Raw genomic sequence first — 26690 nt, forward strand, 5'->3', positions numbered from 1 at the left:
TTAGTGAATACCAAAACCAAACACAGAAGTCTCAGCACCCCGTTTTGTGAGATATCTGTAGACAATATGTTGCAATGACCAGCCTCAAGAGTGTATGTGGAGGATGAGGCTGGTAAACGTCTTTTCTCGCTCCCTATTTCCTTGTTTCCACGGGATCCACGAAGGACAAGGGTTGACTTGAGCCTGATACTGAAATGGGGAGACAGAAAGGATGCAAGATGATCAGTGTGTGTTTGTGTGTGTGTGTACATACACACATATAAACACGGATATACACACATCTCTATCTCCTTTTGGGAAGCAAGTTTGTTTCAAGATGTTTTGGGTGATGAAACTTGCAATTTGGGAAACAAAATTGATAGCACAGCACTTCTTTTGCAGGAGACAACTATCAGATGGGGCTGCATGGCTGCTCAAGAATGCAGGTGCCCATTCAGCTGCTGACAGCAGGGTTCCTGCAACTCTAGTCTCTACACTGATTTCTTCTCACATATTACCTAATGATGCCTAAATCCTCATTGCTGGGCTTTCAAGAAGAACCTTGCAGCCTGGCCTCTGTTCCCTATTCTCATCTGTTTGGAAGGTATTTAGAAGAGAGAGTGCTACTCCGTTCAGAAGCCAAGGGCTCTTGAAAAAGTGAATGAGTCCACTGATGACTTATCATGCCTCCCAACCAAAAGGAGACTTTTAGATGATGGTAAAAGTAGACGGGAAACAAAGCTCTTTGGAGAAGCTCACAGGTGTATTCTCTGCTGGCTCCAGGGACCTGGCATTATCCCTCCCCTCCCCCACCACCTACAGGTCCATGTTCCTGCACCCTCTCTGTTTTTATTTCCTGCTGAGAAAACATTCTTTTCTTCTCTTTTTTTAAAGTCATATTCAAAAGGACAATGAGACATAATATTTTAGGATTGGTTGACTGAAATCCAAAGTTTACTTTATCCTAGTCCTCATCCTGAGGAGGCTTGGAAATTTAACACAAATCTCACTTGCTCTCTATTTCAGCTCCCCTCAAGTAGGTGACTGTAGAAGCTACATCCAGATTTGGGTGCTCCAAGTGTTTTTCCTTTGTGGGGTCTTAGGCCAGCAAACCGGTAGCTCTATCATATCTTCACTTCTGACTTTTTTCCCAACTGAAAAAGTAGGCTTTAGTTTTGTCTATTGTTAGTTTTTCCTTATTTTGGCTATGGAGCTTCCTGGGCCCCAAACAGATCATCAAAAAGCATCTGGAACTGGGAGTAAAATCCAGACTCACTAAGAAACTCCAAAGCCGAGCACCAAGCAGCACCTGCATCAACCCCGGCTTCTACTATGCTCAGTTCTTGTCACAATTCTTTGGTGACACCGTGCCCTGCGCTGGTGAGCACAACAACGCTGGAGTTCCCCCTCTGCCCCCCTGCTCCACTGACTGAGGTCTCCTGCTTGCGGCCTGTGATGCTTTGATTTCTCCACGAAGTTATACATTCGGTAAACAGGCACTGCAGCTCCCTGCCCCAACAGGAGGCTGTGGATTTGGGCTGGTGATCACGCTCTAGTTTTGGGCAGTCTTCAACACTACAGTTCCATTAGGCTGTGGTCCAAGGCTTTGCTGAGAAGTTCTAGGAGCTCATTGGGTGATCTCCCACACATTTGTCGATTACAGGAATCCTTGTCCCAAATCAAAGCCAGGTCAAATCGCTATCCCACAAAGAGAAGAAGAGGTGTAAGGAGCTGGGCCACTGGAAGCCTATCCCTTGATCCTCCCCCAAATACCTAAAACAAACTGTTTAACACGAGATTTAATGTGAGAGTGTGGAAGGAAATAAGGCCAATGTGCTGAGAAGGCAGCTTTCAGCCACAATGGGCTTAGAATTTGAAGAAGTTGAGAAAAATATAAAAGTTGGAGATTCAGATTAACATATTGCAAGTTTTAGGTCTTCCTAAATATCCAGTATGCATGTGTATTTGTGTGTGTGTGTGTGTGTGTGTGTGTGTGTGTGTGTGTGTGTGTGTGTGAAAGAAGAGAGTCTCTGATGTTGCTGGTGGAAAGGAAGAATTCAAAGTCTTCATTGGTCCTCCTTAGATTTGGATCACTTTGTCCAGTATGCTTCTAGGTAAGACCAAATCTGACTGTATTCCTCAGGGTTTAGATCCTCAATTTTCTTGAGATTTCTGACGGATCTCACTACCACTCCCTTCCCCAAAAGCAGCCTGGAGAGGTTGTTATACAAGCAGCTGGGGACTTTTCATCATATATGTAGCCTCATTTTATTTTACAATATATTTATTGTTGTTCTGCACACTGCCAGCCCTGCTGTGGGCCTGGTTGTGGCTTGGGACCCACACTCACTGGATATCCTGGCTGTTGGCCCACAACTTTTGCTAGTCTGTTGGGGATGCTTGTGACACTAAGGCTTTGTGCTAAGTCTGGAGGGCTGTACACTGTTGCCTCTCAAATCCCACCAACAGATCCACCCATGGAGAAACAACTGTAAGGCATCAAACTCCTCCAGCAGTGAGACATGGAGGAGGAATGTGAGTAATTTCATCTTTTAGTAGCCAAACATTTTCAGTGTGATTATATGTGTGTGTGTGTGTGTGTGTGTGTGTGTGTGTGTGTGTGTGATAAAGACCCAAAAAGAACTGCAAGTCTTTACCATGAGCGCCACCCAGTGTCCTTCAGGAGCAGTGTACAAATGCCAGAATTCCCAATTCAGTCAGCTAGGAATCTTTCCTTCCAGTACTCTTGGCCCTTCAGGCTCAATGCCACTACCAGATGGCATTCTTTCTCTAAACTTCCAGCTGAACTTTTTCTCCATCCCCATGGTCTTTATTTTTTCTTTACTTTTACAAATTCATATCTTCTTTCTTTCATTAGATCCCATTATTATTATTATTATTATCATTATTACTATTTCCTCGGTTCCCTCTTCTAAAATTCCCAACTGGAAAATATTGAAGGTGTCCCTCTTTACTGGAAAGTTGTGAAGAAACACTCTTCCATATTTAAAAGAAGTGCTGGGTAGGCTTCTAGTCATTCATTACTCCTATCAATTGAAAAAAAATAGTGTCATTCTCAATCTACATTGTGAATGTTATGGATGGAGGTGGTGAAGGTAATTTTTTTTTGCCAGTCCTGGGCTTGTACTCAGGGCCTGAGCACTGTCCGTGGACTTTCTGCAGGATAGAGCTCTACCACCACTTCTGGCTTTTTTCTATGTATGTGGTACCGAGGAATCGAACCCGAGTCTTCATGCATGCGAGGCAAGCACTCAACCACTAGGCCAAACTCTCGGCCCGGTGAAGGTAATTTTATTATTCATTTTCCCTTTCTGGTCCATTTGGAAATCTATTTATTTATAGCCTAGTGCAAAAATTAGAACAAAACCCTTCCTTTGGGCTTGGGACAGTTGAATGCGCCTGAAAGAATGAGAATACAAAATTTTTTTAATCATACGAACTTCCACTTACTTAATTATATTCATTTTTGCACCACCCAGGTATACATCATTCAAGAAAATATATATGATGCTGATATTATATATTCATACTTGATATGAATAATGCTTTCTAGGTGTATACTGTCTTTTATTTCTGTTATGGGGCTTAAACTCAGGGCCTAGGTGCTGCTCCTGAGCCTGTTCGTGCTCAAGGCTGGTGCTCTATCACTTGAGCCACTTCTGGGTTTTGAGTAGTTAATTGGAGATAAGAGACTCATGGGGACTTTTCTCATGGGGACTGGCTTCGAACCACGACCCTCAGATCTCAGCCTCTTGAGTAGCCAGGATTGCAGGCATGAGGCGCCAATGCCCAGCTTATAACATCTTTTTATTTTTGTGCTAATACTGGGGCTTGAACCTAAGGACTGAGTCTTGTCTAGCTATTTCACTCAAAGCTAGTGCTCTACTGCTTGAGTCAGAGCTCTACTTTGGCTTTACTTTCCTTTTTCCTTTCTTTCTTTCTTTCTTTTCTTTCTTTTGTCCGTGTGGCACTACTTTGGCTTTTTGGTGGCTAATTGGAGATAAAAGTTTCACAGACTTTCCTGTCTAGGTTGGTTTTGAGCCTTGATTCTCAGATCTTAGCCTCCTGAGTAGCTAGGATTATAAGTGTGTGCCACTAAGACCTGGTTGGGTTGGGCATTTCTATCAGTCTTTAGAAGTCTTGTTCTTAGATGGATGCACATTAAAAATTTTTTGTTCAGATCCATTAATAGCAATGTGATAGTGCTGTGGATGAGTACCATGTATCTGTGAGTTCTCTTTGTCCATCCAGTGAAGAATGCTGTCAGGGCAGTTCATTCTTATTGTGTCTCTTTTGATCATAAGCTCAATGACAAGCAGAACTTGTCAAGTCTTACATTCTGTAAAGGTAGGTCTGAGTAATCATTTTACTTTTAAAACATCATGTTTACTTATGAGCAAGGGCACTAAGACCATTTAATAGGTGTTATCCCTGAAATATTTAATATGATGGTTGTACCGAAAAAGTCTCATTTTCATAAAGGGTGGTAATAGGAAATGATAAGAGTGATACTTGCAAAGTATAAAGGTTTTCAAGGCTATGACAAGTGTTTAGTTATTGGTTTTGGCAGCGCAGATGGTTGACATTTTTCTCTTTGTCTCCTAGCAAAGGTCATAGGCCTTCCAGTCTGGAACAAACATTTAGAGGTAGTTTATCTAGATTCAAAGTTCTCATGGTTTTATCATGCTTAGGAAACAAGCTCAAGTTGACATGATTAGGTGCCCATATAAATTCATAATAAAAACATCCAAATGAGAAAAAAATTAGAATGAAAAACAATAGAAGATAATAACTTAATATCAAAGGATTCACTAGTAGGCAATAATATACATATCTTGAATAAATAAAAGAAAACCCTCAGAGGGAAAACTGTTTTCCACTTAATTCCATCCTAATATGTTCTCATAGGTTTATTCCAAATGATAGTGTAGATTATAAGCTTCTTCATAGCTAGTTTTTATAATTATGATATTAAAATGTGTTTATTCATTTAACTTAAACATAACTGTCTAGGAACAGGTCTTAAGTATCTCCTCAATCTATTCTCTGTGAGATGAATTTAATATACCACAGCTGAAAACACTTCAAGTTCTTATCTGTAGGAAGTAAATAGGGATTATATTATCAGCTGTTTTGGTAAAGCAACATTGAGTAATGTTGTTCATCTTCTACTCAGATTACATCTGTTTTATTTTTTATTTTTTGCTTGTCTGGGGCTTGAGCTCAGGGCCTGAGCACTGTCCTTGGACTTTCTCAAGGCTAGATCTCTACCACTAGAGCCTCAGCACCACTTCCGGCTTTTTTCTATGTATGTAGTACCGAGGAATTGAACCCAGGTCTTCGTGCATGCTAGTCAAGCACTCTACCACTAGGCCAAACTCCCGGCTCTGGCAACTGTTTTAAAGGGAAGTTGGTTTCATACTATTAATAAAGTTTGTATTCTTCTTAAATGAATGCAAATACTCTAATAAAAATTGTCCCTTATAGAAAAGTCATCATTAGATGGAAATACAGAGTAATAACCTAGCTCTGGCAGGGAGAAAAAAAGAATAAAGCTTAAGTAATCTTTAGTTTCATTCTAATTCTAAGATCTACTTAAAATTTTAAAGTTCATCCGCTCATTGTTCAAGGCTTATGTATTTTATGATATGAAAACATGATATGCAAAGTCAGAATACAGCTTCTAAAGTCAGATCCATTTCTGTTTCTATTATTTAAGTGCTGTGAGTCATGTAAAACTTGCCCCCCTCAAACACACAAGGGAACACAGTCTAAGTTTGTGAGCCTTTTGCATTCTGCCTCAATGATATGATTTTCATAGATTAAAACAAGCAAGGAGAAAACACAAAAACTTTTCTACAGCTGTGTTTACTACCTATGTCTTTATGAAGAAAGACAGACTCTTAAACAGGCAACCACAGTCAGAGACAAGAAGCCCCCCATGCTGTGTTGCACAGAATAATCACTGAAAGGCACAGTACCCACCTGGACTTGCATCCCTCTGTGTTTCTGCAGGAGAAAATTAAGGCAACAGAAAGGAAAAGTCAATAGCTTTCCAAGTGAAACACAGCTGACACTGCAATGGAGTCACTTCTTAAGAATTGTGGGCAGAAAAGATACCTTACATGCAGCTAGGATCCTGGTAACAGTTAACTTTGTAATATTCAGTTCCCATGTCTGCAAATTCTATATGTTCGATTCAACCAACCTTAGACTGAATATATTTGGGAAATAAGATCCTGTCTTTGATGAATATGTAATAAGTTTTCATAAAAACCATGGTTCCATAGACAATGTTGCAGCCTTTAATATAGTATTTAACTTGTATTCAACATTATTAGAGAACTAGAAATGATGTAAGGTTTATAGAGGATGCGGGTAGGTTATATGCAAATATCATCCTATTTTACATAAGAGGTTTGGTGTGTATGGAACTTAGTATGGGGAAGGTTGGAAACCAATCCTTGAAAGATACAGGGGAATGATTTTATAGCATATGAGCAGCTGAGCAAAATGTTATGTTTTCAATATTAAATCTTTGGTCTTATTTGAACTATTGTTTCTATTGTTTCAATAGAACAGACTCTCATACTTTACACATAGCAAACAATTTGTAAAGGTACACATTTACATAATTTATTGTTGCATCATGGTTCATAATTTTGGTTTGATAATTGTGTAGACCCAGTGTTTTGTGTACATTTTCAAAGTGCTCGTTCACATTTGTCTATGTGTCTCCATTGATGGCTGCTACAACTTTTCATAGAACCACATTGCAGGCAACCTATGATCTATCTATAAACATTTAGCTTAAAGAGGTATTTCAGATGTCCAGGCAATGATGGCTTATGCCTTTAATTCTAGCTACTCAGGCTGAAATCTGAGGATCATGGTTCAAAGACAGAACAGGAAGAATAGTCAGTCCATGAGACTCTTACCTCCAACGCACTATCCAAAACAACAACAAAATCCAAAAACATAGAAGTGGAGATGTAGCTCAAGAGCTAGAGCTCTAGCCTTGAGGACAAGCATCAGGGGCTGGATCAGGCCCTGAGTTCAAGCACCAAATAAGTTACTTAAGAATATTTGGAAATTGTCTTATAAGGTCTAAAAGTTCTTGGAAAACAGAGAGAAAAGATATTTCTTATGAAACTCTGAAATTCTACTAGCTGAGATTATATTATCCTTTTTTTAGACACTTTCATAGAAAAAAGATGAAATTGACAAACTAAATAAATAGATACAGGTAAGAAAAGGCATACTCATCCATAGAAAACCTTATACCATTAGATGCCTTGTTTTCCACATATTTTCCCATTACCTTCTTTGTTATGCGTCTCTTATTTTTGTAGGAGTGTTTTTGTATGACTTTTTCAATTTGCCATTTAAGAGTTTCAAGTACTTTTAGGGTCATTTTATTAGCAACTATTCTAGATTGCTGGTAGTTAACCTGCACAGTAAATGTAGGTACTATTGAAGCTTTTCAATCTTTGAGAAAAATAGATGGACCAAAGAGATTGTCATTCCTGCCAATTAGGCATTACAATGGAGAGAATTCCCTAATGATTAAAACTGACTGCTAATTTTTTCTAACATAAGAACAATGTTCAAAGTTCTATTTTATTAATCATGTCAAAGTGTAATTATTTGTCTTTCATTTCCATAGCTTACTTGTAGATTTATAAGATTATTCTAATTATTACTAATGAGGGGAACCACGCAGTCAGTGTTTCTTTGGGTCTGGCTTACTTAGTCTTTCCATTTCCTTACAAATTGGACAATGCCATTCTTTCTGATGGAATTCAGTTGTGTATAAATACCACATTTTCTTGATCCATTCATCTTCGGAGAAGCAGCTGGGTTGATTCCTTATCTTAATATAGTAAATAATGCTGCAACAAATCTGGTTGTACTGGTGGCTTTAGTGCAGCCTGGTTTGTGGTTATTTGGATAAATGCCCAGGAGTGGGATTTCTGGATCATAGGGAAACCCTATGTTTAATCTTTTGAGGAACTTCCATACTGATTTCCAGAGTGACTTAACAAATGTACATTCCTACCAACAGTTAAGTAGTGTTCCCTTTCAGCCACATTCCCTCCAGCATCTGTTATCATTAGTTCTTGATAATGGCCATTCTAGCTGGGGTGAGGTGGAATCTCAATGGTTTTTTGATTTGCAATTTTTATATAGACAGCGATTGCAAACATGTCTTCATGTGTCTATTGGCCCTTCTTATTTCTTCCTCTGAAAAGACTCTTCTTAAGTCTTTAGAAGAGGATCCCAAGGGCTCAATGTGCATGTGGTCATATAAAATAATGTATATTGATATAAACTCCAAGAAATAGAAACAAGAGATTTCTACTGTACTGCTTGTGGTTCTTCCACCCCTCCCCCCACAACTTTGGTTTATTCCTTTTCTTCGGTTGCTTTTGATTTTTGTACCCTTTGTCTGGTATATAAGTTTATTTGATTTGGAGAGGGAAAGGGAAATGGTGGGACAAGGGTGAACCAATTCAGCAGCGATACTCACTATGTTGGAAATGGACTATACAATTTGTGTGGGAAGAGCACTCAGGAGGGGAAAAACTGGGAGAGCATGAGGGAGGGGGTGACATTGCTCAAAAAGAAATGTATGGGGCTGGAATCATGGCCTAGTGGTAGAGTGCTTATCTAGCATGCACGAAGTCCTGGGTTCAATCTCTCAGTAGCAAATACACACAAAAACCCAGAAGTGGTGCTGTGGCTCAAGTGGTAGAGCACTATCCTTGAGAATTACCAAGGACAGTGCCCAGTCCCTGAGTTCAAACTCCAGGACTGGGAAAAAAGAAAGAAAAAGAAAAAGGAATATACTCATTATCTCATTTATATAATGGTACCTCCTTTGTACCATCACCTTTACAATAAAATTTTTAAAAATTTCAAAAAAGAAGAATGGAAGAAATTAGAAGATAAATAGCCAGGAAAACACAAAACAGAAGGGAGGTCATTTAAGAAAGAACACTTGCCCACACAAAGATTGTCTTTTAGGGATAACTTCTTAAAGAAAGTGGGTTGTGGGTTCAAATGATGGCTCGCTTCTTTGTGACTTTCTGTTATAGGGTCATTAAAGGCCCTCTAATAGGGCCTTGCATGCCACAGTTAGGAGAAATGTCTTTCTTTCTTTCTTTCTCTTTCTTTCTTTCTTTCTTTCTTCTTTTGTTCTGTTATTGGGTTTTATTCCTCTTCACAGTATTATGCTGAACATTTGGCATGCCTTTTGAAAATTTTATAGACCTTTAAATGGTTTCTCCCAAAGGGATTTCACATATACCTCACTTCTACTTTCACAGTAGCTTTGAGAAGTAGCTATGTCAGGCTAGCATGGTGGTCCTCAACTTTAATATATTTGCCTTTCATTTAACTTGAACTTGCTCATATTCCATATTGGCACTCCTACCTCATCCTTTATTGCTGGGTTTGGGCAGGTATGTGGTAGCACTGCTGCCAGCCATAGCCATTGAGAGTTAGGAGCCTGGCCATTGAGGGATAGCATGAATAGTGCCATCTGCCTGTCCTCCCCATCTTTCGAGAAGCCTACAAATACCTGAGCATGGCTGTTATCTTTTCCTCTCTGATCAGTCCATCTGTCCTCCCTATTGCTATTCTTGCTGTCTCTACTATCTCCATGGAACTGGAACTACACGTTCAATTTGTCTATCCTCAACTTCAGTTTCTGTAGGCCAGTGTGCTCCTGAAAAAGAGATTTGTCTGCTAAGCTCACTTTCTCCCCCCCCCCTCAACTTGCATTTCCTCTTTCTTTTTTTTATTGTTGGGATCATGTATAGAGGGGCTACAGTTACATTTGCCGGGTAACAATAGGTGCATTACTTCTCACACATTGATACCCCCTCTCATGTTTTTGTCCCATTCTCCTCCCCCACCCCCTCCCAACCATCTTGTTTTCCCCCTTCCTTTTCCTATTTCAAATACACAAACAAACATATATACAATACAATATACCAGGTAACAGAGTCAGATACAGTAACAATATGAACTCAGTCATAAGGCCAAAAACAGAAGAGAAATAACATAGTACATTAAGAATAACAATCACACAAGATAAAGCTCTTGTTTCCATATCCCAGAGTTCCTTTCATTTAGTCTCATTCATATAACCTTAATGTACCTTGGTTTTAGGCTATTGTAATCCTTTGCTAGGAGGGTCCTAGATATGTACTTATTATTATAAATGAATAAAACCATTTAAGCTCACTCTCTTATGTTCATGAAAAACAAATAGCTATTTCAGCTTCTAAGTGTTTTGGATAGAGATGTAACAGCAGAAACCACATTGGGGCTTTGTATTTGTTTAGGTGCTTGAGAATAAATTTCCACTTTAAATGCATTCTTTAGCTGTCATATTATTTTAGAGATAGGATTTTGTTGTATAGCTTGGAACTCTCAAGCTTCCTGCCTCAGCTTCCTGAGTTTGCTGGAATCATAGACTGGAATCCTGTCTGGCTCAAATGCATTTAGAATCTTGTAAACATGTACAGCTTTAATACTAATTGACAGGTTAACACACTGAAGCTCAGAGTGCATCTTGGTAATTATCATTGTAGCTTGAATTTGCTTGGAGCTTTAAACTCCATTATAAAACCTGAGAATGTTCTTATATGCTTTACCCTCACAATATTTACAAGGCATAAGCAAGGCAGAGAAAAACCTAAATTTCCTTACATCTTTTTTTTTAATACTTCATAGAAAATTGTGTTGTTGTCTTAGAGTAAACAAAATTCCAGAGCACAGACAAAATAGTTCATCAAACTTGCTGCTTTTTAAATATAAAAAATAACCACATTCATTAGGCATTTAATATGTGCTAAATGGTTGCATATTTCTTTTTTGGGGGGGGTTTCTGGGAACTTTATTTTTTTATTGTAATTAGTAAAAGGGTTACATGATATTTGCCAGATAGAAGGTGCATTAATTCACATACATTGATACCCTTTCACATGTCTTGGTACCCATTACCCTCCCCCCCACACCCCCACCGGTCTTGGTTGTATATTTCTTTTTCTTTCTTTAAACAGCCTGCAAAAGATGCTGTCATTGTCCCATTTTATGTAGACTTATCTGAGACAAACATTGGACAACTTAAATATGAATCTGTGATGAATAACCTTTTTTTGCAATGTGAGTTTGTGATCCTAGATTTGTATACTCTGTGGAAAATGAAAGCAATGAATTAAAGCTTCAGAGAGACTTTAGGAGGCTATATCAGGGACTTCTGGTCAGTAGTCTGACCTCATGAAAATTTGCCCGGTTGGCAGAAAATTTTCTCTGGGGCTTGACCTACTTGGCCTAGATCCAGATGGTTATGGATGGTAGGAACCTGAGTTGTGAGGGTTCTGCACTGCACAAGCATGCCATCAGGAAAGGGGACTCAAATCTATACCATTCTTGCTCAGCCGTGTGTCTAGGTGTACAACTGCATCTGCTCCGAGAAAGGAGAATCTGTTTCTAACTCACACAAAGGCACTAACCACCTAGGCTGGTGCAATCCCTGAGTACAACAAAATCCAATCCTTTGTCTAACTTTTCCTCAGGGCTGCTTCTATATCCCTTATTTAATTTCAATTATTATCTTTTTAATAATCTTGGCAGAAATCATGCCTCTATATATTTTTAAACCACTTAACTTAAATCCCTCACATAATAGAAAACTTAAGAGAATTGAAACCTGAGGCTTCCAAATTCTCAAAACTGTACTGAAAGGTTTTTCCTTTTCAGTTTGGACAGTCCTAAGGCTTTTCAAAATCCAGTATATATAGAGAATAAATGGTTGCACCTAAACTGACTCTGTGTTAAAAGGCTGTATTTCTCTTTCTTCCATGAGGTGTGATCCATATGACAAAGATCTCCTCACTGTCAAGGTTTCTTCAAAGAGCAAAACTTTGAGGAACATTACCTTTCAAAAAACTTTTAAAGTGTACTTTCTGCCCTTATACGAGAAATGACTATCTGGTGCAATTAATGTTGGACCATAGACCGGAAGAACAATGAATGTTTCAAACACAAATTGCTTTTGAGAATCAGAGTCCTGTTCCGGGTGTGAAGACATTTATGTAGGCAATTAACAGAGAATCTTAATAAAAACTCTTTGGATAAAGAAAATTAGATGAGGAATGCCAGTTTGTCTTGTAAGTTGCTTGAGAAGATCTGTCATAATAGACGTTGCCCCAGATTGTGGAACCCCTTCCTTCTAACATCTTTAATGGTAGGAGAACTTACAGTGCCATAATTTCCTTTCATTTTTGACAGTGTTATACTATCTTTATAGACCTGCACTGACAGCATTTCATCTTGACATCATTAGATCATCTCATCTGACTTTTGCATGGAGCACATCATTACATTAGGATGGTTATATACAATTACCAGTGAAATGAATAGGCTATTAACATGATTACTTAAAAAATTAGCAATACAGGTATAGCGTTCTACATATGAAAGCATTTTATAGCTATTAATTAGTCTGCCCAGCAAGACTTACTATTCTATTTTCACTAAATTGGATAATGAAAGGATATAAATTATACATTATAACATCTTATAGTACCTAAACTTTTCCTAATGCTTTTGACTCTTCTTAATCCAAAAAAAGCATATTGTAAAGATTTATAGTAACTAATCAGCGTGTTGTAAAAGTTTATATTAACTAATCATTGTTCCAAAGGTCAGCCATGTAAGAAAATTCCACTTCATTTAAGAAGCCTACTTCTGTATTTTCCATTTATTTGCAATGGTATTGAATAAGAATAAGCTAAGGTTTTGTGAAGGTCCTTATAAATAAGTAATCTGGAATTACTCAAAGGCTCTTAGCAGAATGGATTTGATTTGGTCTGCTAAAAATGAATGCAAATTATTAATTAGAAAATGATACAGTACAAGAATGATACAGAAAAATGTTATGACTATAGGAATTTTCAATAGGGAGCTGCAATATTTTCTTCATTTTTTCTAAAATACTTTACAAATACAATGTCCTATCAATGATGTTACATTTGGTGCTGTGTCATAGAAGATGATGTACTGCTTTTTTTTTTTTTTTTTTTTAGATTTTTATCCTTTGTATGGGAGGGGGGGGCGGTCATGGGACTTGAATTTTGGGCCTGGGCACAGTCCATGAGCTCTTCAGCTCAAGGCTACTGCCCTACCCCTGGAAGCACAGCTCCACTTCCCCTTTTCTAGTTATTAATTGGAGATAAGAATCTCACAGTCTTTAGTGCCTGGGCTGGCTTTGAACCTCGAGCCTCAGATCTCAGCCTCCTGAGTAGCTAGGATTACAGGCGTGAGCCACCACACCCAGCTTATACTGTTTTCTTTTCTTTTTTCTTTTTTTTTTTTGCCAGTCTTGGGCTTGAGCTCAGGGCCTGAGCACTGTCCTTGGACTTTCTCAAGGCTAGAGCTCTACCACTTGAGCCTCAGCACCACTTCTGGCTTTTTTCTATGTATGTGCTACCGAGGAATCGAACCCGGGTCTTCATGCATGCTAGGCAAGCACTTTAACCACTAGGCCAAACTCCCGGCCCCTTATACTGTTTTCTTTACAATTATTTCCTGTAAGTTATTGTAAAAGGGGATTTGAGTCTAATGCATCTTGATCAATGTTGGTAGGCTTAGTAAATAGCCTACAAATTGTGACTTTCAATATTAAGATGATGGATTGTAGGAACCGACCCCAAATTTTTATACAAACGAGTCTTACTTTGCTCATTTTTGTAGTTATTAAGTAAATATTTGTCATAAAGGTTATCATAAGGGTAGGATGAGATGACATTTGCCTTAGTGTTTTGGCCTAGTAGGCACACAATAGGAAATCCTGCACCTTGAAAGACCTTGACTTGACTAGAGACCTTGACTAATGCAGAAATGTTGATGGCTTGTGAATGGTCATTCTTCTGCAAGATGGGGTAATATTCTATCATCTTGGGGATTATGGTTGTTCATAGACTTTCCACATTGATTCTGAAGTGACAGATAATGTGGACAATGGAAGGAATCTGTAGATGGAGCTGAACCTGTTTATGCAGCCTTGACTAATGTTATTAAATCTTCCCTCTTCAACCTACAAACTATGAAACCAGAGGAGGAGAACATAAAATTTCACTTTAATTAGATACAGTCATAACATCTAGAATTTCACATAAATCAGTAGAGTTAAAGTAGAATCATGCAGAATTTGCCACAGGCTTGCAGTTTGAGTCAAATAGCCTATTAGAGCAGGAACACTGAGTCTTTTATAACTGAGGTACAACCTTTGTTGTGGAATGTGCTCATTTGGCACTCAGCCTGAGTGCCTTATTCTCAGCTCCTCTCATGTCCAGCCATTGCAGTTGCCTCCAACTGGTGCTCCTACTATTAGTGTTCTATTTAGCCACTGCTCCACCGATGACTGCTCCCTGTAAGGTCACGTGTCAACTGTATGCCATGACGCACTGCCTGCCAAATGTCTTGTCTCATTAGTCTATGTCCATTTTGTGTGAGCTCTCCAGTCTTGTTTATTCAGTCATGCAGAATTCCTACTTACCACTTTACACATGTTCAGCTTCCTTGCTCATGACTGGCAATTTACCATTTTGCCACACTTCCAGTTTTGCTGGTTCATTGGAGGAGTCTCATGAACTCTGCCCAGGCTGGCTTTGAATCTTAATCCTCCAGGTCTCAGTCTCTTCAGTTGCTAGGATTATAGAAATGAGCTCCAGGAGCTCAGCTAAGAAAAGGATGTAATACAAGGAATAGTGGATGATTAGAAGGTATCAGAGGGATGGAAAAAAAGAGGCTAAGCTGGATCTCCAAGTACAACTCCTGAAGTATTGGGATGCTGGTGCCAGAAAAAGTCAATACAGACTCATTACTGCATCAATGACTCAGGGATCCGAAGCAGCTTCCATGATTGGTGTTGTTTCTCCTCCTCCTCCTCCTCCTCCTCCTCCTCCTCCTCCTCCTGCTCCTCCTCCTCCTGCTCCTCCTCCTCCTCCTCCTCCTCCTCCTGCTCCTCCTCTTCTTCTTCTTCTTGTTCTTCTTCTCCTTCTCCTTCCTCCTCCTCCTCCTCTTCTTCTCCTTCTCCTCCCCCTCCTCTTCTTTCTCCTTCTCCTCCCCCTCTTCTTCTTCTTCTTTTAAATGTATTTTATGTAATTAATAGAAGGGTTACATTATATTCTGCAGATAGAAGGTGCATTACTTAACAAACATTGCTACCTTCTCATGTTCTTGTCACTATTTCCCTCCCCCCACCCTCACCCCTCATCTTGTTTTTCCCTTTTCCCTATACTATTTCAAATAAACAAATAAACATATATACAATATATAAGACAACAAGTTAAGATACTGTAACAGTATGAGATAACCAAGGAAAAAAAGAGATGAGAAATAACATAGTACATTATGAGCAACAATCACACATCATATGGCTCTTGCTTCTATATCCTGGCGGTCCTTTCATTTAAGCCTCATCCTATATGGCCTTATGTTTCTAGGTTTTGCCCTATTGTAAACCTCTGCTAGGAGAGTCCAAGGTTTATACTAATGATGACAAATGAGGGAAACATTGAGCCCATGTTCCTTTGAGTCTGGCTTACTTCATTTAATATGTTTTTTTTTCTAAGCCGCCCTCTTCTTCTTCTTCTTCTTCTTCTTCTTCTTCTTCTTCTTCTTCTTCTTCTTCTTCTTCTTCCTCTGGCCAAACTCCAGAACCCTGTTTCTACTTCTTAACCAAAGAAATTCGAGATAAAACACTACAATTCAATGTAGGGGAATCCTCAGATGTTCATATTTTATAGCTTGAAGTAAGGAGTCAAAAGTGATACAAAATGATGTTTTCTTTCCTCATCAAATATAAGGCATACCCTGTACTGTGTGTTATGGAATTCTAGTTGCAAGGAAGTCTTGGTGATCATGAAAGCCATTAGAAATTAGGTGGATATACTGTGAGATAGCAACTGCATGATTTTCACACCAGTGTTGGTTTTTATTTTCCCACTTCCTCTCTGTCTACCAGAGTTTTATTACCTTGTTTCAAGGCTAAGTTCAAGTCTTACTTTGTTCAGGGAATTGCAATTGGTGACAGTAACAGATTTTTTATACTTCCTAATCACCTTTAATCCACATTTTGGAGATAGTAAACATGAGTTTCACAAGTCAGCCTTAATCAATCAATTGGAAATGATGGTTCAAAAAACCTGCTTACTATTCCCAATGTCTATGCTGCAGGCATCTAAACAGCCTGAATTGTATTACATGCAATTCTGCATTGATTGTTTCCTTTAAGAAGTTGACAATAAGGATAGCTGTAGATTAGTGAGAGAAAGTAAGTAGATTCTGAATCACAGATATGAGATCTGGAAAAGATTTCAAGATATAGTCTGATGGATGCACTTCCAAATCTATGGACAGGAAAAGTTGTTTTTTTTTTTTTTTTGCCAGTCCTGGGCTTGAACTCAGGGCCTAGGCACTGTCCTTGGACTTTCTCAATGCTAGAGCTCTACCACTTGAGCTACAGCACCACTTCTGGCTTTTTCTATATAGGAGAAATCGAATCTGGGTCATCATGCATGCTAGGCAAGCACTCTTATCACTAGGCTAACCTCCCAGCAGGAAAGGTATTTTTAAAACTGGGTTTAAAGTTGAAGTACTAAAGTATGAGGAAACTAAGTAATATTCTGTTACATAGATAAGCTGTAATCTTTTATCTGATTACAGAACCTTACATTTTAAGATAAAATTAGAAATAAATCTTCTCAAATTTTTATGCTTTTTTATTACTGACTCCAATATATAAAACATAGCATTTCTTTTATTTTTCATTATGTTTTTGTTTTTTTTTCCTGCTAAGGAAGTAATCCCAAACGGCAAAGAGAGTACCAGAGGCCTGGTGTAGTAACTTATGTCTGAAGCCTCACTACTTGGGAGGCCAAGGTAGAAAGATTGCAGTTAGAGATGTCTAGACAAACATTTAGCAAGATACTATTTCAAAACAAGCTGGGCATGGTGGTATGTAATCTCATCTATTCAGGAGTCAGAACTAGGAGGGTACTGGTTCAAGCCCAGCCCGAGGCAAAAAGTAGGACCTTGTCTGAAAAATAACTAAATGAAAGGGGCTTGGGAGTATGGCTCAAGTGGTAGAGCAGTTGCCTAGCAAATCTAAAGCTCAAAGTTCAATATTGCAAAAGAAGACAAAGGAGGAGGAGGAAAAGGAAGAAGAGAAGGAGGAGGAGGTAGACGAGGAAGAGGACAAAGAGGAGGAGGAGGAGGAGGAGAAGGAAGAAGAAGAGGAGGAGGAGGAAAAAGGAGAACAAAAGAAAAAAATAAATTAGAGGCTTGTACTGGGTTTTCTTTTTTGAAAAAGATCTTACCTTGTTATCTAGTACATTGTATATATTATTATTTGTTTATTTGAAATAGGAAAGGGAAGGGGAAAACAAAATGAGGGGAGGGATGGGGGAGGGAAATAGGGACAAAAACATGAGAAGGGGTATCAATGTGTGTGAAGTAATGCACCTTCTATCTGGCGAATATAACTTAATCCCTCTATTAATGACAATAAAGAGAGAAAGAAAGGAAAATAAGTAAAATCATCTAAATTAATCACTGTCATTAAGATTTTTCTTTTCTTTAGATGCACAGGACTTTCTTAGAAATACTAAAGTTTTTTACAAAGGTATTTTTCAGTGAAAAGTTGCCCTATGCCTATGTGCTTTTCCTTTACTGCTTTCATACTCCAGGGCACTGGTCCCCTTTTTGAGCTCTTAACTTAAAAGTAACAGAGATCAAAGTTTTTGTGTGCTTTTTGCCTCAGTCTCTTATCTACCTTAGTGATTTCCCTTATTTACTTTTATGTGGTCTGTTACTTTTCTATTGCTGTAGTAACACATCATTATAAGCTTAGTGACATAAAATAACTCAATTTATTACTGTTTGCAGGTCACAAGTCTGATATGGCTTCATCACAGTAAAATCAAGATGTTGGCAGACAACATTCCTCCTGGAGGCTCAGGAGAGAACATGCCAGTGAAGTTATTAGTCACATTCTTTTCCTTGTAGATATAGGATCAAGGTCCTAGCTTTCCTGCTGTCTGCCAGCTGAAAGCTATCACCAGCTTCATTGTGTTCTTTAGCTTGTTGACCCTTCCTCCATCTTTAAAGCTAGCAATATCGGCTTTAGTCAACCCATTATTGCACTCTTTTGCTTCACAGTTGTTTTTGGACCCACTCAAAAAAATCCTATCTCCAGATTTGAAATATATCTTTTTTCTTCTTTTTTGGTGTCTGTTCTGAGTCTTGAACTCAGGGCCTGGTGCTATGCTCGAACATTTCTTTGGCTGAAGACCAGTGCTCTTCCATTTGAATCACAGCTCCATTTCCAACTTTTCTGGTAGTTAATTGGATATAAGAGTCTCACAGACTTGCTTGTCTGGGTTGGCATTGAATTAAGAGCCTCAGATCTCAGCCTTCTCAACATAGACATGAGCCACTAGCACCTAGCTTCCTTTTATCTTTCTTAACACACTGTTAGCATGTATTACAATAATATATTTATAGATTTTAGAGAAATGACAAAAGCAGAAACCCTGTCTTTGAGTTACTTTGTGGTGGTTTTTCTCTTACTCTTGGTTGAATGCTTTGGGTAGCCACTCTCTCACCTGTCTCCCTACACATGGAGTCTCAATGTTCTATTCCTGATGTTTTATTTACTACAGAAATGTTCTGCACATGACTTATTAATGCTCACGATGTCAAATTTTACTTTTTTTTTTTTTTTTTCAGTCATGGGACTTGAACTCTGGGCCTGGGTGTTGTCACTGAGCTCTTCAGCTCAAGGCTACTGTCCTATCCCTTGAGCTACAGGGCCACTTCTGGTTTTTTGGTAACCAACTGGAGGTAAGAGTCTCATAGACTTTAGTGGCTTGGCTGACTTTGAACTGTGATCCTCAGATCTCAGATCTCTAGGGTTACAGCGTGAGCCACCAAGTCGAGTTCTGTTTTTTGATTTTTTTCTCTTGAATTCTAGTTATATATTTTTAAGTGAATAATTATCATTGCATCCCATAATTACCCCCAACTCAGCCTGGATAGATTTCATCACAATGCTTTCCTCTGAATTCAGCTAAAATTCTCTCAGTCATAAAAGTAGCAATCAATCTTGACTACATGTCTCTTATTTGTGTAACAGGATGCCATTTTGGAAAGGTATTAAGATTTTATGTTCTACCTTTGGCCATCTCCAATTAGTAGTTTCCCCAGAGCTCTCACAACCAGCTCTCATATCCAAGTCAGGCCAACTTGTATAAGGAGTTTTCCATCAATTGAAGGAAGTTTTGCCTTCTCCTTGTAATTCTGCCTTAGGGTAGAAGAGATATACGACATAGAACTCAAGCTGAGAGAAAGGGGAAAGAAAAATTCCTTTCCTTTTTAGGGTGTGAAGAAGAAAAGGAACAAAGAGTAGCAGAACAAGTGGTCAGATTCTCCTTTGCACAAAAGGTGTAGAATGGGAGTTAGGAATGAAAGGGAAACCATAATCAGTCACTGCCCCTGAGGCAATGCCTGTCTAGAAGCTCACCAAACTTGCTTTTTCCTGGAAGACACTCAGAGTGCAATTCTTATGTTCCCTGGCAGCCAGGTGGGGCCATGTTTTTAAATTCTCATCAATGGAATGTGGTGTACTGATGGCCTCACCACTCTCAGGGTGGGTTATTCAATTCAAATCCCCTGCTTCAAACTCAGCAGAGATCTCTGGATCTGGGTCAAAGATTCCTAGAAAACTTTTAAAGCATAACGATGGAATAGAGGGTATATTTTAGTGGTAAAGTACTTATCTGGTATACCCAAGGCCCAGGGTTCTATGCCTAACACTATGAAAGAAAGGAAGAAAGGGAAAGGAAGGGAAGGATAGAAAAGGGGAGGGGAGAGGGTGGGAGAAAAAATATTATGGATCTATGTAGCAGTAGAGTAAAACCTAAGGGCTCTGAGAACTCTCTTTTCTTTGTGTTTGAGCCAGAGTCTCACTTTTACAGCTCACACTACCTTCAAGCTTGTGATCTTCCTGCCTCAATCTTTTGAGTGCTAGAAATAGGAAGATTGCCACTAGAACTGTATATTTAAAAAATGCACAAAATAGGCTGGGCGATCATGGCTCACGGCTGTAATCCTAGCTACTCAGGAGGCTGAGATACAAGGATCACGGTTCCAAGCCAGTCGTAGCAGGAAAGTTCATAAGGCTTTTATCTTCAATTTACCACCAGAAATCTAAAAGAAGAGCTGTGGCTCAAAGTGGTAGAGTTCTATCTTTTAGCAAAAGGATCAGGGACAGTGCCTAGGCCCAGAGTTTAAGCCCCATGATGGACAAAACAAGCAAATAAATGAACAAACAATAAAAAGAACAAAATAAACAGAAAGTCACAATGAAACTGTTATTGTACTGAAATATGTTAATTGTGTGATATGCTTTTATTAATGCATTAAGTTGCAAGATCTGGTGATAAGCCCAGCTACTATTTTAAATTACAAGTGTACAAATTGTAACACTCTTAATGTGAAACAAAATGATCTGTGATTTAATGTGGCCAAAGTTGCAGGTTCAACAAACATTTTTCATTGGACAAATCCCTCTTTGAAGCTTAGCACGGTGCATGGGTCTGAGGCATCATCTCTCTTTCTTCACTTTCCTTAGGCCATATGAACTCCACCCCAATCTTGCCCCATGTCCCCAAGATGTTATCTTGAGGTGCAGCAGGGGAAAGAGGAGGGATCTGAAGGTTGGAGCAGTAAACCTGAAGAAGACTGAATTACTCAAAAGAGGAAACTATTTTAAGTGAAAGAAAATGAAATAATGTCACCAGGCAAGTAAAACCTTTCTCACTCCTCCATGGGGTGGGGCAGAACTTGTGATGAAATTACTTGGAAATACTAAAGGAGCCAGGCATAACATGGGTAAAACTTCTACCCACATCCTGGCTCTGAGATGATAAAGCAAAGAAGGCAGGAGATGTAGATGAAACAAAGTATAGAGCGACATGGGTCATGGCATCAAAACTTGGCTTGAAATTTGCCCATGTGTGTGCAACTTTGAGTTGAGTTGACAGCAAAGTGGTCAACTTGCAGGAAGCACAAAGGCAGAGATGTTGATATGGATGGCTGAGGAGGGTCCCATAGGTTGTACTCTTTAGCTTCTATGTGATGTGGAAATTCCTACGTTTCTGTGGTCTCAATGGTTAGCAGTGAAAGATAGCTGATTGGGGATGAGTCATCTCCCGGTGGGAGCTGTTGTAGGAAACAGTGGGGCAGCCCTGCTCTCTGATGGAATTGAGCAGGTAAAATGCGATGAAAATTCAGCAAAGGATTGCAGCAATAGTGAAAGTCGTGATAGCACTGATAAATTTAGCAAGGGAGGACTATGGGTGTGAATCAGGTGAAAAGAAGAAAATGCACATTTCTCAGCCACTCCTCAGCAGTTCTGAATGCAATACATTCAGGGACCAGCCCAGCCACACCTCAGGGGAGAGTAGCAGCTCCAAACCCATCACTGCCATGATGATATCACACACAAGAGCCTTACTAGCAATGAGAATCCACGTTGGAGAGAAGCTGAGGGTGAGGACCCACTAGACTAAGCAGTTTGCAAAAGAGAATGAGGATACAGCCCACCCTGATCCTGAGGATCTATATTTTGCTTCAACAGTGTTTGGACCAAATATGCAGGGGACTTTTCTTTTAATTTTCAACTGTCTTAGCTTCTCTCCTATTACAACCTTGGGACCCATCTTTTCATTCCCTTGCTTCAGGGCCAGCATTACTGGGTTTATTTGCTTAGCTCTTTGTGGACAACCAACCACGACTTTCACCAAGCTGAAGTCTGCCATCAACCCTCTGGTCAGTTTGCACTGGCGGGTCTCCTACACAGACCTCTCTGGGCTACTATTTCTACCATAATGATGTGATTCTTGAAGAATCAGTCAAGAAGTGTGAGATTGTATTCTGGAAATGCAAAACATATAGAGTAGCTGGACCCTCCTCCAGGACATGCACAAGCATTCTCAAGAAGAGACCAGCTAACCCCAGACACGACAGAAGCCACCATGGCCCTGAAAGAAGAATCTGAACTACAGTTTTGGATGTTCATACCCTGGATTCTGCTCTCACAGATCCTTGTCCCTGTGACTTCCTGGAGACCACTTTCTAGATGAAGGAGTAAAGCTCATTAAGAGGAGAAGCAAATGGATGTCTCTCAATGGATGAATGGATCAAGAAAACATGGGATATAGACACAATGTTTACTGTACCATTTGTAAAAAGAAAAGTATATTAAGCAAAATAAGCCAGATCCAGAGAAACATAGTTGCACTAGATCCTTCATTTGTGATAGCAGTTGCCTAAAAATTTACAATGGGTGGTAAGTAAGGGGTTACGGATGAAGGGTAGTAGACACCCTAAGGAGCGCAAATAGTGCAATTCTTTAAAAAGACTAAGTCAAAGCCCAACAAAATAAATACCACCCCATGAGTTCTTGGAAGAGGAGAGTATGGCACCAAGGGTGGAAAGTGGTAGAAGAATAAAGGGTGTGTGTGGGGGGGACAGAATCCATTGCATATACCACAGAATTGAAAAATATAAGGGAAGGGGTGGGTGGAAGAGTGGTGAAGATGTTGAAGTGATGGCACAGATGTAGATGCATTGTACAAATGAACTGCTTTGTTAAATAGCAAACAAAAACTCAACATACAACCTAAAATTAATAAACAAGGGAAAGGATGAGTTGGGAGGTGTGAGTGAGCATGTTGAGAGTGCTGACACTGATTGAGACTCACTGAATTAATAAACTGCTGTGGTGAATGGCAACTCCTTTGTACAACTACTTAAAAATAATAACAATATGAAAAAAAAGAGAATGGGCAATCACCTGACTAATCTGCAGGCTGCTAGCCCTCAGGCAGAGCTGGGCTAGTGTTTCTTTACAGAGCTTATCCTCAAGCACAGCTAATATCCCCCAGAACTCAAACAACTCATCTAACATCAAAGGCGTCTATCTGAATTTCTCCCTATCATAGATCCTCTCTCAAGACTTATATCAAATGAACATAAACCCTTTTTCCCCTTTTTTTCAGGACAGGGAGATCAAGAATGAGAGAAAGTCTTAGTTACTTACTGCAATGTGACTTTAAAACAGAGACTAAGACTTGAAACTTTAAGTTTTCCTAGTCCTAGAGTCATATTTTTTTCCTTGTACACATAACTCATACATATGAAGCTTGCTGCACTGTCATTCTGTGGTAAGAGAGATTGCAAAAGTGGTTTACAAAAATGGTCTACAATCTCCATCCTTCTCTGATGTACTTTATGACAAGAACTGGAGTATGGTTTTTGTGTTTGTTTTTGCGAGATGACAGTGGAAATAATGACTTGCAAGTTTCAAGCCTAAGCTACAGGAGGTCTTTTCTTGGTGTCTGGAACATGTAGTATCACCATAAGGACAAACCCTGGCTAGCCTGCTGGAAAAGAGAGGCCTCATGAGGACTCAATTCATCTCAGATGGTGCCATAGCAAAGTAGCAAATCCCTAGCTACTGTAACAGATGACTTAGGCAGAATCTCAGCTAGGATCAGCCAAGCCTGGTCCATATACATAGAATTCTTCAGCCAATTCATAGATTCATCAGATCAATACATAGGTGCTGTTTACAATCATTAATTGTGTGTGTGTGTGTGTGTGTGTGTGTGTGTGTGTGTGTGTGTGTGTGTGTGTGTCCTGGGACTTGAACTCAGGGTCTGGCCTCTGTTCTTGAGGGTTTTCCTTCTGTCTCTCTGTCTCTCTCTGTCTGTCTGTCTGTCTGTCTCTTTCTCTCTCTCTCTCCGCTGGTACTCTACTACTTGAGTCACATCTCCATTTCCAGCTGTTTTGGAAGTTAACTGGAGATAAGAATCTCATGGTCTTTCTTGCCTGTCCTGGTTTTGGACTGCTGGCCTCAGATCTTAACCTCCTGAGTATGTAGGATTATAGGCATAAGCCATGGGTGTCAAATTTGGGGAGTGGTTAGTTATGGAACAAGAGCTGATACACCTCTGTAAGTAATGTCAAACGTCACAATAACTACTTCACCTTTTTTACTTTTTCTTTCTTCTCTAAACCTTTTTGTAACTCTGTGCTTGCTAAAGGTTTCTGCATGCTTTATTCTTTTCCTCCAAAATAACAATCATATTTGACATCAAGTCACTTTCTGATTTTATTTCCTGAAAAGAATTTTTTCCCCTTGCCATAACCTCTAATAGTACTTCTTAGTCTTCATAGGTCACTGTGGGATCTGCTATCCTGTAGATCTATTAGAAGCAGCTTTTCTTTTCTTTTTTTTCATATATTTTTATTGTAATTAAAGAAGTGTTACATTATATTCACCAGATAGAAGGTGTATTACTTCACATGCATTGATACCGTTTCTCATGTCTTGGTTCCCATTTCCCTCCCCCCACCCTCACCCCTCATCTTGTTTTCCTCTCTTCACTATCCGACTTCAAATAACCAAATATGCATATATACAATATATCAGATAACCAGGTTAAATACTGTAACAACATGAGATAACCAAGGGACAGCAAAAGAGATGAGAGACAATATAGTACGTTAAGGACAACAATCACTCATTGTATGGCTTTTGTTTCTATATCCTGGAGGTCCTTTCATTTAGCATCATTCTATATGGCCTTATGTATCTAGGTTTTGTTCTATTGCAAATCTCTGCTAGGAGAGCCCAAGGTTTCTACTGATTATGACAAATGAGGAAAACCATTGAGCCTATGTTCCTTTGAGTCTGGCTTACTTCACTTAATATGATTTTTTTAAGTCTTTCCATTTCCTTACAAATGGGGTGATGCCATTCTTTCTGACAGCAGCAGAGAACTCCATTGTGTATAAATACCACATCTTGTTGATCCACTCATCAACGGAGGAGCATCTAGGTTGGTTCCATATCTTTGCTATGGTAAATAGAGTAGAAGCAGCTTTTCTAACTGAGGACAGTATACAGGGCTGGTATGCGTCTTGTCTACTGCCCTGTACTACTCTGGACCAATTCGGAGGGGATTTTGGTTAGACTCTTAGTTGGAGTGACCAAAGCTTAACTTTTGTTAATCTGGTTTCCCACAGAAGATAGTGCTCCAAGTCTTTCAAATGTTTGTATGATCTGTTAGCCTTTCATCTTTAATTATTTTTAAAAAACAAGAGCAAAAAGAAAAGACAGATACAGTGAAATATATTCAATTTTAAGGAAAAGAACCCTTGATATATACTGCAACATGAATAGACCTGGAAGGCACTATGCTAAGCAAAGTAAGCCCGATATAAAAGTCCACATTACTGCATATTTCCACTAAGTGAGCTATCTCAAATAATCACATATGTAGAGATATAGAGTAGAAACAAATAGTGATTACTAGAAAACAAAGAGTTATACTGTTCAATGCATATGGAATTTCATAATGGGATCATGAAAAAGTTCAGGAGACAGTAGTGATGTACATTTAAACATGGCTAACATAATAAATTTTAAGTTGTATTTATGTTGCTAAACAACAACAAAAAAACCCATAGACTTAAAAATGTCTGCTCCTTACACACCAGGCTTGCTGTGTGTGGGGATGCACTCTGTCATCCCAGCACACATACAGGAGGCTGAGGTAGGAGCCTCGAGGCCAGGCAGCCCAGGCTCCACAGAATGCAATTCTGTCTCGGAATAAAAATTAAACATACATATCATAGTGCTGGGGATCAAACCCAGGGCCTTGAATATACTAAACAAGCATTCTAGCACTGGGCTATTAGATTCAGGCCCAGAAGAAAAGGGTGGGGTCTATCTGTACCTTGGTTGTAGGGTGCTTACTGAGAATGTTCAAGGATCTACATTCAAATCTCATTACAGAAAAAAAATACAACGTTTCTGGTGTGACCTTTATACTGGCTAGAACTTGGCACAGGTCTCTCAACTCTCCTGAGACTTTATTTTCCTTCTGGGCTTAAGAGCCTTCCTCTGTGTTCTGCTCTAAGTCCCCAGTCTTGTTTGGACACTCTCCCATGTTTTTTCTACTGAGTCTTTCCTATTTCCTGTATAAAACACTCCCTGACCTTTTGGTTCTTCGAGCAACTAGACTTTTTAATGCCTAAAACTATTTACCTCTTTTCATAAGATGTTCAGCATTATTACAAATACCTTAAATTGTTTACTTAGTTACTTGTTGACACCTATGTTGTGCTATCTATTTATTGTGTGCTAGATGCTCTATCTCCAGTTAATTTGTGCTAGATGGAGAAAAAAGAAAGAAAATTTTGTATAATTGTGTTCCCTACAAAACCTTAAAATTATTGGTGGACAATCTATTAATCATGGAAAATCTGCACAGCGGTACATAGCATGAGTCCAATTTTGCTTTGATTTTGAATGACCTTCCCCACTGAAAATGTGTTCCAGTACTGAGGCTTGAACTCAGGGCTTCATACTCTCATTCCATTTCTCTGATTCTGGCTAATACTCCATCACTTGAGTGACATCATACTTGCAGCTTTTTTTGGATATTGATTCTTACTGATTTGTTTGCCCTAGGTTGGCTTAGAATCACAATTCTCAGATCTCTGCCTCCTGAGATACTAGAATTATAGGCATGTGTCAC

Source organism: Megascapheus bottae, chromosome 5, assembly GCF_031878675.1.
Source record: "Megascapheus bottae isolate mThoBot1 chromosome 5, mThoBot2.hap1, whole genome shotgun sequence".
NCBI classification, from domain to species: Eukaryota; Metazoa; Chordata; class Mammalia; order Rodentia; family Geomyidae; genus Megascapheus; species Megascapheus bottae.